General features: G+C 35.0%; 1 pseudogene; it reads left to right on the top strand.

Moving 5' to 3' along the window:
• Nucleotides 1-298: 298 nt before the first annotated feature.
• LOC129894667 (FT-interacting protein 3-like) lies at nucleotides 299-2,881 on the top strand (annotated as a pseudogene).
• Nucleotides 2,882-12,456: the final 9,575 nt, after the last annotated feature.

Raw genomic sequence — 12,456 nt, 5'->3', positions numbered from 1 at the left:
CTCGATTTTGAAGTGTTTTGGAAGATAGGATTCAAAGAAATTGATATAGAATTGATTAAAAAATTTACCTACACAAGTTTCCTCAAAAAATTACTCCAAAATCTCTTCTCCTAAGCTCCCAAACGATTGAAAATGCAGAAAATAAGGAAAAAGGGAAGGAATCCCGAACTAAAGATTCTGTCCAGGTCCCTCCCACGAATGCACCACCAAGAGTGGGATCACGCCTCGCCGTTCTCCCTATCGACCAAGATCATACAATATTAAGCCGTGGTTATGGTCAAACCAGACCTCCACGAATATGGACCCTCCACATGAACACGACCCCATGCTAGCCCACCCACCGCAACTACGCCACCTGGTCCCCGATCGCGGTCCCTTGCACCAGCATTGGAAACTAGAAAATGCAATATTCTCAAAGTCTCCGAATGTACCTTCAAAATTCATTCGGAATCTGATAAAAATAAATTGGATATGCTATCCCACTAAATTCGATATTTCAAACTCAATAGAATCATCGTATTTTCATAAAAAGATTGTTATGATGGAAATATCCCCCCTCAGGGCCTCTTTAGGCTAAAAACTTAATATTTTGCCTAAACACCCAATTCATAACTTCAGGTCTCATAACTCTAACCAACCGCCCTACTAGATCAAACTTGATGTTATGGATGCAACAGAACTGACAGAATTATAATCCGACGCTCAGATTACGTAATATTGACCAAAGTCAACCATTTCAATATAACTCAACTCACAAGGCTCAAAACCACTAAATTTTCACCCGATTGCATCGAAAGTTGTGCCAACCATCCCACAAGACATAATAAGCATGATAACACTAAGGAGGAGAGCAAAGTAGTCATTTCACATATGGAATATGCTAATATATTTTCATATAAACATTATCAATATCAATTTATGACAACCTGAATCTTGAATTATTCAATAAACTTAACTATATAATTAAGTTTATCAACTTATTAAAGTTTATATTCATCGGCGAATTTATTAGCAAAAATTAGGGTACGTGAATTCGTGGTCGCTTAGTAGAATTAGATATTTTATATGTAGATTTTTAAAAATTAATATAATATTATTTGCATCAACCCATACTAAAAGAAGACTATGGAAAAGAAGTAAAGAAAAACAACAAAGACCATATCCCTTTCAATGAAAGTCTCTTCCAAGAAATATCTTAAGAGGAAAACTTTACTTCCATTAAATATCTTATGCTTATATGACTATGTTGTTGATAATTATGTACAGTATGTTATTTTTTTAGTTGGGAGAACTATTTTATCAAAATTTAGTTCAATATTGTTCCTCCAAAACATATTGAATTGGATATAAAGAGCCTAAGTTTTGTGTCTGAACTTAGTTTTCTTCAATTTTTATGCTATGCAGGATTGAAGCATTCAGATCAAATAGTTCTACCTTTTTTCTAAGGTTTTTTTCCCTCTATTCAGCCCTTGAGCATTTCCAGTGAATTTGATTTGTGCCTAAAGTTTTCATTTTTTTCTAAGTCTGTCTTTGTGCTCGTGAACATTAACATTGTGCTGAGTTGTCTAGTAACTTTTGAGATGTTGTTAGTTTTATTTATTGATCAATGTAGTATTAGAGAGATTTTCACTTTGTGTAAATCTAAGTGACAACAAGTAAAACCAACAAGAAAAAATAAAAATTCACTCAAGAAGAGGAACTCCAACTTCCGTGGAGGAAAGATTAGAGGTTATTAGCTTGAGCAACTGCAATATCTTTTTGTCTTGGTGGTGAAGGCTAGAGATTTACCTACAAAAAGTCTTAAGGGTAGTATTGATCCATATGTTGAGGTTAAGCTTGAGAATAATAAGGATAAGACTCTTCATGTTGAGAAGACGACAAATTCTGAATGGAATAAGATATTTGCTTTGTCCAATGATAGGAATCAGGCTGATGTACTTGAGGTAACTGTGAAAAATAGGAATTTTGTTGATAATGATTTGATTGGTCGATGTATGTTTGATTTGTGTGAATTCCCAAAACTGGTTGCCCAAGAGTACTTGATTCCTCAGTGGTATATATTGGAGAATAGAAGAGGGTATAAGGTCAAAAAGGAAGTTGTTTTTGGCTCTTTGGATCGATACTCAAGCTGATGAAACCTTTCCTGAAGCTTGGCATTCAAATGTTGTTGTTGTTACTGTTAGTAGTGTTGATGTCCTTGCAAATATAAGATCTAAGGTGAATCTCTTGCCAAAGCTCTGTTACTTGAGAGTTGATGTGTTTAAGGCACAAGACATGATTTCAAATGATGAATATAGGCTTCCAGATGTTTTCGTAAAGGCCAGCCTTGGAAATCAGACATGTTATATAAAAGTTTCCACGAGAGAGACTTTCAATCCCTTTTGGAATGAGTCTTTGATGTTTATAGCAGTTGGATCATTTAATGAGCCACTAATTTTGAGTATGGAAGATAAAATTGCACCAGACAAGGATGAGGTTCTTGGAAGGTGTGTGATTCCTTTTTCAGATGGGATGATCAGAAATTCCTGAGCTATATGTGGTATGGATTTGTGAAGGAGTTACAGTTGAATTGGTTATTCTGAATGCTCAGGGACTCAAGCCAATGAAGAAAAAAGATGGGCAAGTAACAAATGCCTAGTATTTCATAAGCTCATAAAATAGTAATTGTTTTGAAGTCTAGTAACTCTGAAAGATATGTTAGAGAAAAACTCTCATCATATGTATACCTCGGTTTGCTCTTGAAGTAGCAATATCTTGAAAGACATTCTAAGGTATCATAATTTGATAGGCTTAAGGCATGATAGTATTCCATTTCTGGGGAATGAGAATTTTGATTGCTATAAGTACACATTTATTTCTTGAAATGGGTGTGAAAACATTTAGTAACACTTATAAATATGAACATACTTTTGGTTGTGAAAATATCACGATCCACCTCCCTAAAAGATAGAATAATTGAGGGAAAATATCCAAAAATAATTTGTGTTCTATTCTTGAAATAGTAGAACTTTGAAATTTAGAGCCTGTTTGGAAGAACTTATTTTACGTAATTTACAAGTTAAAAAAAATAAGTAGGTACTATTCTTGAAATAGTAGAACTTTGAAATTTAGAGCCTGTTTGGAAGAACTTATTTTACGTAACTTACAAGTTAAAAAAATAATAGTTGCAGCCCAACTTATTTTTTTGACTTATAAGATGTTTTCAACTTATAATCTGCTTAAAATAAGTCCATCCAAACAAATCTAATTATTTATTTGGGCTTATTTTAAGCATAAAATGAATTTAACTTGGCCAGCCAAATACTCAAAAAAGCTGAAAACAGCCTTAAATAGCTTATAAGTCAATCCAAACGGACTCTTACTTCTGAAGTAGTAAATCTCAAATTTACCATGAAGTAGTAACTACTCTCAAACTTACTTTTGAAGTAGTAAGATGGTGCAATATTAAATCTTGCAAACTATTTTCGAAGTAGTATCACTCTGAAATATATTCAAGTAAATTGCACATATCATGATAAACTTGGAATTTATTAGTATAAAATATTTTATCTGTCACATGAACGATTTTTCCATCCCAAGATGTGCATATTGAGTATTAGACATTTACTAAGAAACTAGAAGATTTTTCAAGAATTTTGGTTTGTTCTCATGATAAGTTGATTAGATCAGCTAATGTTGAGATTGGATCCCCTAAATTCTAAAAAGTATAAAGGGTGAATATGAATCCGTTCACATGTCATGTGATATGTGAATGGATGAATCTATAAGATGATCACATGTGCGTTTATTATCAACCTGGAGTTTGACATTCGCAAAATTGCTTGTGCAAAATAATTATGTTAAGAGCACATTTTTTAGATTATGTAATCAAGACAATTCATCTTGACAATGTTAATTAATATGCAAGATGATTTGGCATTATATGTGAATCATTGCTTATGAGAACAAAGCTTCATGTGTTAGTCTGAAATATGATATATTGCATAAAATGGTACTTGCATGCATTAGACTAATAAATATGATCAATTTTCCTCTCAATTGGTTCAAATATTTTCTATCTAATAATTTTATGTGCGATGTATGGTTAATGAACATAACATGATCCACAAAATATAGATTCTCCAAAGTAAATTGGGACATATGTTTGTTTTTCTAGTATAAGAGGGAGATAATAAGTATCTGAGAAATATGTTTTGAATTATCATCAGTACGATCATCGTTTAAAAGATAATTTAAGTCAAATGCAAGAAGCATTCAAATGCTAGAAGCATTTGTAGACCCAAAATTAATTTCATAGTTAGCTGAAAATGCTCATATTGAATGTCCCTAAATGACAGAGTCTATGATATGCATGAAGAATGAAGACCAATCACTTCAAAATAAAATAATTCTTAAAATGGAGAGTAGCAAATGATAAGACCAATCAGTTCAAAATAAAATAACTCTTAAAATGGAGAGTAGCAAATGATCAAACTGGTCAGAAGACAATGTGTTCTTGACACTACTAAAAAAGGGCAAAAAATAATGGAAAAAATAGCGACAGACAGCATCGTCTACGAAATGCGACGCTGTCCGTCGCTTTTGTTATTTGTTTTATTAAAAGCGACGAAAAGAGACGCTAAGTCTGTTGCTTATTTTGGCGGATTTTTGCGCCAAATATATATATAAGAAATACTTAATAATTTTATAATATTTTGGACGTCGTCAGTCGCTTTTAAATTAAAATAATTATTTATATATTAATTATTAACGATGTCGTTCGTCGTTTATACTTAAATTTAATTTATAATTATTATTTTTTAAAAAATGATGGACGGCATTGGTTTGTCCGTCACTATTGGTCAAAGTACTATTTTAAATAAGCGACGGAAAGCGTCGCATTGTCCATCGCTTTTTGGTCAAAATCATGGTCAAAGATTTTTCAAAAAGCGTTGGACTTAGCGACCCAGTCCGTCGCTTTTCTTAAAATATGTGGGAGACTAGATCATGTTTTTATTTTATTTTCACCCTCTCTAACTCTCTCTTCTCTCTCCCTTCACTCTACAAAACCACCGTCCAGCCCCGTCCCTTGTCCCCCACCGTCCCCCAACTCCTCCAGTGCTCTGCCGCCGCTGTCCAGTGAAGGTTGGAGGGGGGTTTATTCCTTTTTAAGAGGTTAGGGTTTTAAAGTTTATATAAAAAAATTCATTTATTTGTAATTTGTGATTTGTTAGTTAGTTAATTAGTTTATTTCATTTAGTTTTTTGTAGTTTGTTTGTATACAGGATTGTAAATTAGTGAATGTAGTTATAGTTTTGATTTTAGAGCTTAAGTTAGATTTAGGGATTTTTGAATTAGATTGTAAATTGGATAGTAATTTGGGATTTGTTAGTTAGAATTAGTTTATTCCATTTAGTTTGTTGTATTTTGTTTGTATATTGGATTGTAGCTTAGGAAATTTTGAAGTTTGAAACTTAGAAAAAATATTGAAACTTAGATACTTGAATTTTAGGACTTTAGAACTTATAATTAGAATAACTTAGATACTTGAATTTTAGGATACTTGAGTTTAGAACTTGAACTTAGAACTTTGAACTTGAATTTTTGTTAACTTTAGAAATCTTGTTGAATTGTAGTCCTTATGAACTAATTAATCTAATTAGTTAGATATTCAAAGTAATAAATTTGAACTTTAGGACTTCTGAAGTTAAACTTAGAATTTTTTTATGTTTGTATAAATTTTGAACTCTTTAGACTTTAGAACTAATTAGAATAGCTTAGATACTTGAAGATAGAAAGTTTTGAAGTTTGAAAATAAGAAAAATATTGGAACTTAGTTCTATGAATTTTAGGACATTAGAACTTATAATTATAATAACTTAGATACCTGAATTTTAAACTTTAGGTTTGTATAAATTTTGAACTCTTTAGACTTTAGAACTAATTAGAATAACTTAGATACTTGAATATAGAAAGTTTTGAAGTTTGAAACTTAGAAAAATATTGGAACTTAGATACTTGAATTTTAGGACTTTAGAACTTATAATTATAATAACTTAGATACTTGAATTTTGAACGTTAGGTTTGTATAAATTTTGAACTCTTTAGACTTTAGAACTAATTAGAATAACTTAGATGCTTGAATATAGAAAGTTTTGAAGTTTGAAACTTAGAAAAATATTGGAACTTAGATACTTGAATTTTAGGACTTTAGAACTTATAATTATAATAACTTAGATACTAATTTTCAACTTTAGATTTGTATAAATTTTGAACTCTTTAGACTTTAAACCTAATTAGAATAACTTAGATACTTGAATATAGAAAGTTTTGAAGTTTGAAACTTAGAAAAATAGTGGAACTTAGATACTTGAATTTTAGGACTTTAGAACTTATAATTATAATAACTTAGATACTTGAATTTTGAACTTTATGATTTTATAAATTTTGAACTCTTTAAACTTTAGAACTAATTAGAATAACTTAGATACTTGAATGTCACGACTCAATTTCTCAGGTCATGATGGAGCCTACTATAACCCACCAGTAGGCAAGCTGACCCATATCCCGAAACGGTAATGGGATGCCAAGGTAGAAATCCAACAATTCAAACTACAAACAGTAATGAAATAATAGGAAAACCAATCAACGACGGAAGAAAACCAAAATATATGCAAACCAAAAGATGCCTCCCAGAACCTTGAAGTCACATGTACAGAGCTACTACAAAAAAAGTACAAGTCCCAAAAGTGGACCACAGAAATACGACTATCTCAAAAAGTAAAAGACAGACAATATATATATATATATATATATATGTATATATATATATATAGAAGGAGAAGGGTAAATCTAGGATGTTATGTGCTCACCTCACCCCTGATCAAGACTGCAGCTGGCTCGAATTAACACTGATAGCTAGTACTCAGACCTGCATCATGAAAATAGATGCAGAGTGTAGTATGAGTACCAAAACAATAGGTACCCAGTAGGCATCATAGCCCGACTGAGCAAAAAAAGAAAAAGTAAACTGAAATGCGAGAAACTAAGCACAACCAAAGATAGAAACAAGAAATCAGGATAGGTATGTACACGAGCATACTCAACACACAAGGAGAGAGAAACTAGCTAAATCTGTCGGGCTCCCATAAACCTGACGGGTACACTCGTGCACAAGTCTAAAGGTAACATCCTGAATGGACTCCCATAAGAATGATAGGATCAAAGATATTTGAGTAAAACAAGAGAATCTAATGAAGTTCTAATGATGCCATAATTTTCCACGGACTTGACTGAACCATTTCGTAAGCCTGAAGCTTTAACCCAAAGCTTAAAAGAATTAATAAATTGAACCGAAGAATCATAAGAGTATCAGGAACTTGAACCGAGATTTAATAATAACCAAGGACTAGAACCAAAGTGTAAATAATTATGGACTCGAACCATATGTAAAAGAAACTAAGGACTTCAACCAAGGTAATATATAATCATAGACTCGAACAACGTGCAAAAAGAGACCAAGGACTTGAACCAATGTAATATATAATCGTAGACTCAAACCACGTGCAAAAGAGACCAAAGACTTGAACCAAGGTAATATATAATTATAGAATTGAACTACGTGCAAAGAGACCAAGGACTTGAACTAAGGTATATATAATTGTGGACTCGAACCACATGCAAAAGAGACCAAGGACTTGAACCAAGGTAATATATAATCGTGGACTCGGATCACGTGCAAAATAGATCAAGGAATTGAATTAAGATAATATATAATCGTGGACTCAAACCACGTGCAAAAGAGACCAAGGACTTGAACCAAGGTAATATATAATTATGAACTAGAACCACATAAAAAAGGACCACAGACTCAAACTGGGTAATGGTAGCTAAGGACTCAAACCGAAGCTAGTAAGGAGCGATGGATTGGAACCAAAGTTGATAATTGTGGTGGACTTGAATCAAAACTAAGTAAGGATAGAGACTTGAACCGAGACAATAATACCAAGGTAAAGACTTGAACCCTGCCTGGTGGAGTGAATTAGGGACTTGAACCACGAACAGAGGCGAATCGGTCAGAATCAGGGTCAATGGCCAACCGGGCATCATGGGCAGTACCCCCAATCTGAGTGCCATTAATAAATCACTCCAGCCGAACCACATCTAACCAGAATCAATAAATAGACTCCAAAAACCAAGAACCAAGTGATGCGGAACCGATAGAATAATAGAAAATTATGGATATAAGGTTCCAAAGCTGTGTTACTGCCTAGCTAAAGCTCAGATTATCAGACTCAAGTCTACTATATCAGTCTACAAGGAGCTAAGCTATCCGAAATGACATTGGAGAAGTTCTATGGCCTAGCTGCACCAAAATAACATAAGTCTAAGGTAACAGTAGTCTAAGCCTAGACGAAGGCCAAACCTGTTTTCAAAGACATAAACCAAAGGCATAACACATACTACAAGGTATGGATGATCAACAATAATTGGAGACATGCTTTAACAGTCCGATAATACCCCAAAAATAACACTTAGGGCATGAAATCTAGGAATTTAGCATGAACGACACCCAAACCCCTCCAAACTCATAAAATTCAGTATACAAATGCCTAAACATGCTCAGTCCAAATAGGGGGAAATCGTAGCCTATATATAGGCTGACAGTGTGCAATCCCACTCACGAAACCAGAGCTTTTCAGTTACGAACGGTCTCCAAATGCTACCACACTACCAATAATAGAATCACAACGTCAATATAGTCATTATGACAGAAAATTCATAATTTTCAGAGACAGACCAATTTTGAGGTACAAAATAGGAAATGTGAAACCCGCATTTGAAATTCCATAATTGACCCCAAAAGTAGGTTCTAAATACTACCCAGCTTATGTTCTAAGAGAAACATAATTCCACAAAAAATAGCTACAATCTAAACATGCATCAAAATCCCCAAATTTAGGCTCAAAGCAAGAAAGGAAGAATTTAGGGACTGTGAATTATCAAAAATGAAGCCCCCACGATAAAAAATATTCATGGAACAATGTTTCTTATAGAAAACCCCACAACTTAGCCGCAAGAATCGCTAAAAATGGAGTTAAAATGATCACGAAATAGAACTCCAAAATTCATAGCAATCTTAACTCGAAAATGTTAAAAACAATAGTTAAACCCATGATTTTACCTAACAAAGCCTCCTCTCAAAATTCCAAGCTCACCAAAGAATTCTTCATGAAATTTCCTTGAAGTTAGACCCTAGAATCTCCAGAATTGATTTATATTGACCAAGAAATTAATTCCCAAAGTTCTTCAAAAATTTCACTCCAAAAATACCCAGTGCAGTATCTAAAATCAATATTTTACGTCAATCAATTGCTCCAAATCAATTTTCAAGCTCACCAACGTGTTTTTCTCGAAAAACATCATAAGTTTTCCTTTGAATCACCCAATTTGGAGCTCTATAGCTCAAGATATGGGATTTTAAAGTTAGAGAAAAGACCCAAACAAGAGATTGCACCAGCATTGGCTGCAACCCTCTTTTTGGCAAAGTCCAAAATCTCCGACGGGGTGCTTGAAATTCATTCGAAACCCCATGTGTGCAAATAAGATATTCTACCCCACCAAATTCGACGTTTCAAACTTAATGACATATTCAAAATTCCCATACGAGGTCATTTTAAGAAAAAATGGGTCCCACACTCAAGTATCATTTTAAGCCAAATTCCACAACGGGCCCCTAGATTAGACTAGAAGCATCGGGAAGCGAACGAAAGATCATTCTAGACCAAACTCGCCATTTCAAAACTAACCACATTGTAAAATTTTTCATCTGAGCGTATTTTCTCAGAATATTGACCAAAGTCAATCATAGGCTAACTTTCAAAGGCAAAAGCGTCAAATGGCTCCAAACTCATACCGATTGCCCTAATACTCATGCCGACCATGCTACTATCCTAATTTAACCATTTTGGAGCTGATTGAACCATTAGAATCCTATTCTGAGGCTATATACTTGAAGTTATGACCAAATTCAACTTTTAAAGTTATAAAAGCTCTAATCAAGGAAAAGAGCCTAAAACCCAAATGAATAGTCAATGCCAGCAAGTCATACATGACTTGGGGTCTCTATAGGAATACTCTAAATGACTAAATAAATGCTTTAATTCAAAAATGACCTAGAGGGTTATTACAACATCTACTACTAAAACAACTTTCGTCCACGAAAGTAAGGGTCAAGAAGTACCTGACAGCTCAAATAAGCCGAGGAACTATGGTTGCATCTCTTGCTCCATCTCCCTGGTTGCCTCCTTGACTAGACAATGCCTCCTATGGACCGTAACCACAAAAATGGCTCTGGATCGTAACTGTCTGACATCTTTAGCCAAAATAGCAATTGGCTCCTCAATATAACTTAGACCATCATCCAACTCAACCGTATCATACTAGAGCACATGGGACTCATCTTGAAAATATCGGCGTAGCATCTAAACATGAAAGACTGAAAGAATAGCTGAAAAGTCCAGAGGCAAAGCTAACTCATATGCAACCTCGCAAACTGTACTCAATATCTCAAAAGGGCCAATATACCTGAGGCTAAGTTTGCCCCTCCTTCCAAATATTAAGCGCAAAATTACCACCGCCAACTCCAAGTCATGAGTGGGGTAGTTACGCTCATGCAACTTAAGCTGCCTCGACACATAAGCAATAACCCATCCCTACTGTATCAGTACATAATCCAAACTAATGCCAACAGCATCACAATAAATGGTGAATCCCTCACCCTCAACTAGAAGAGTCAATATAGGAACAGTGGTAAGCAACTCCTTGAGCCTCAGAAAGCTCCTCTCACACTCCTCTGACCATACAAACGGAACATCCTGGAGACTCAACCGAGTTAGAAGTGCCTCTATAGTAGAAAACCCCTCAATAAAGCACATGTATTACCCTGCCAATCTAACGAAGCTATGAATCTCAATCACAGAGATGGGTCTGGCCCAATCACGAATAGCATCAATCTTTTTTGGATATACCATAATGCCATCCTTGGACATCACCTGCCCCAAGAATACTACATACTCAATCCAAAACTCATACTTTAAGAACTTGGCATAAAGTTGTTGATCTCTCAATGTCTGGAGCACTACCCTCAAATGTTGCTCATGCTCATCTCAGCTCCAGGAAGATACCAAAATATCATCGATAAAAACTATGACAAATAGGTCTAAGTATGGCCTGAATACCCGAGATATCAAGTCCATAAACACGAGAAGGGCATTAGTCAACCCAAAAATCATCACTAGGAACTCATAGTAGCCATAACGAGTCCCAAATACGGTCTTACGAATGTCTGCTGCCCTAATCCTCAACTAGTAATAGCTGGATCTCAAATCATTCTTAGAAAATACCATGGCACCCTGAAGCTGGTCAAATAGATCATCAATCCTAGGCATGGGGTAACGATTCTTCACTGTAACCTTGTTCAACCACCTATAATTAATACACATCTGCATAGTACTATCCTTCTTCTTAACAAACATAACTGGGGCACTCCAAGGCAATACACTTGGCCGAATAAATACTTTACCTAGGTGATCCTAAAGCTGAACACTAATCTCCTTGAGCTCTACAGGGTCCATATGGTACGGTGGGATGGAAATAGGATGAGTACTCGGCTTTAAATTAATGGTGAAGTCAATGTTACGATCCGAAAGAAGACCAGGCAAGTCGGCAGGAAACACAGTTGTAAACTCTCAAACTATAGGTATTAAATCAACCGTAGGTCCCTCCCTACTCATATATCTAACACAAGCCAAATATATTCCAAACACCTTCTATCCACTAATCTCTAAGCTCAAACAAAAGAGATCACCCCAAGAGCCCTGCCATATCACCAGTGGAATACCAGGCATTGCTAATGTAACGGTCTTAGAATAGCAATCCAAGACTTTATGGTGAGGGAATAACCTTTCCATACCTAGAATTAAATGAAAATCCACCATATCAAGCAAAATGAGGTCAACCCTAGTGTCTCTCCCCTGAATAGTCACCATACATAATTTAAAGACTTGATCAACTACTAAAGAATAATCTATCGGGGTTGAAATATGCAACGGCTCAGCTAAGGGCTCTAGAATCATACTCAATTGAGGGGCACAATATATAAATATTTAAGAATAGGCAAAGCCTAGATCAAATAAAGATGATGCGGGTTGATAACATAATAGAACCATACTGGTGATCACATCGTCCAAGGCCTCAGCCTCTACTCTAGCTGAAGTTGCATAAAAGTGGGCCTGGGCTCTGCTATCCCATGCATCAACTCATCCCTCTGTCCTACCTCCTCGAGGATCTCCCCATGCACCCTGATGACCACCTCTATGATCTTGGCCCTGGCCTCCATCACTAATTGGAGGTGCTGATGCTGACGTAGGTTTAGCTATTTGTGGAGCTGGTTTGGCTGACCTACATAAAGGGCAC

This window comes from Solanum dulcamara, chromosome 7, assembly GCF_947179165.1.
Source record: "Solanum dulcamara chromosome 7, daSolDulc1.2, whole genome shotgun sequence".
NCBI classification, from domain to species: Eukaryota; Viridiplantae; Streptophyta; class Magnoliopsida; order Solanales; family Solanaceae; genus Solanum; species Solanum dulcamara.
This window is presented reverse-complemented; position numbering and strand designations above follow the sequence as displayed.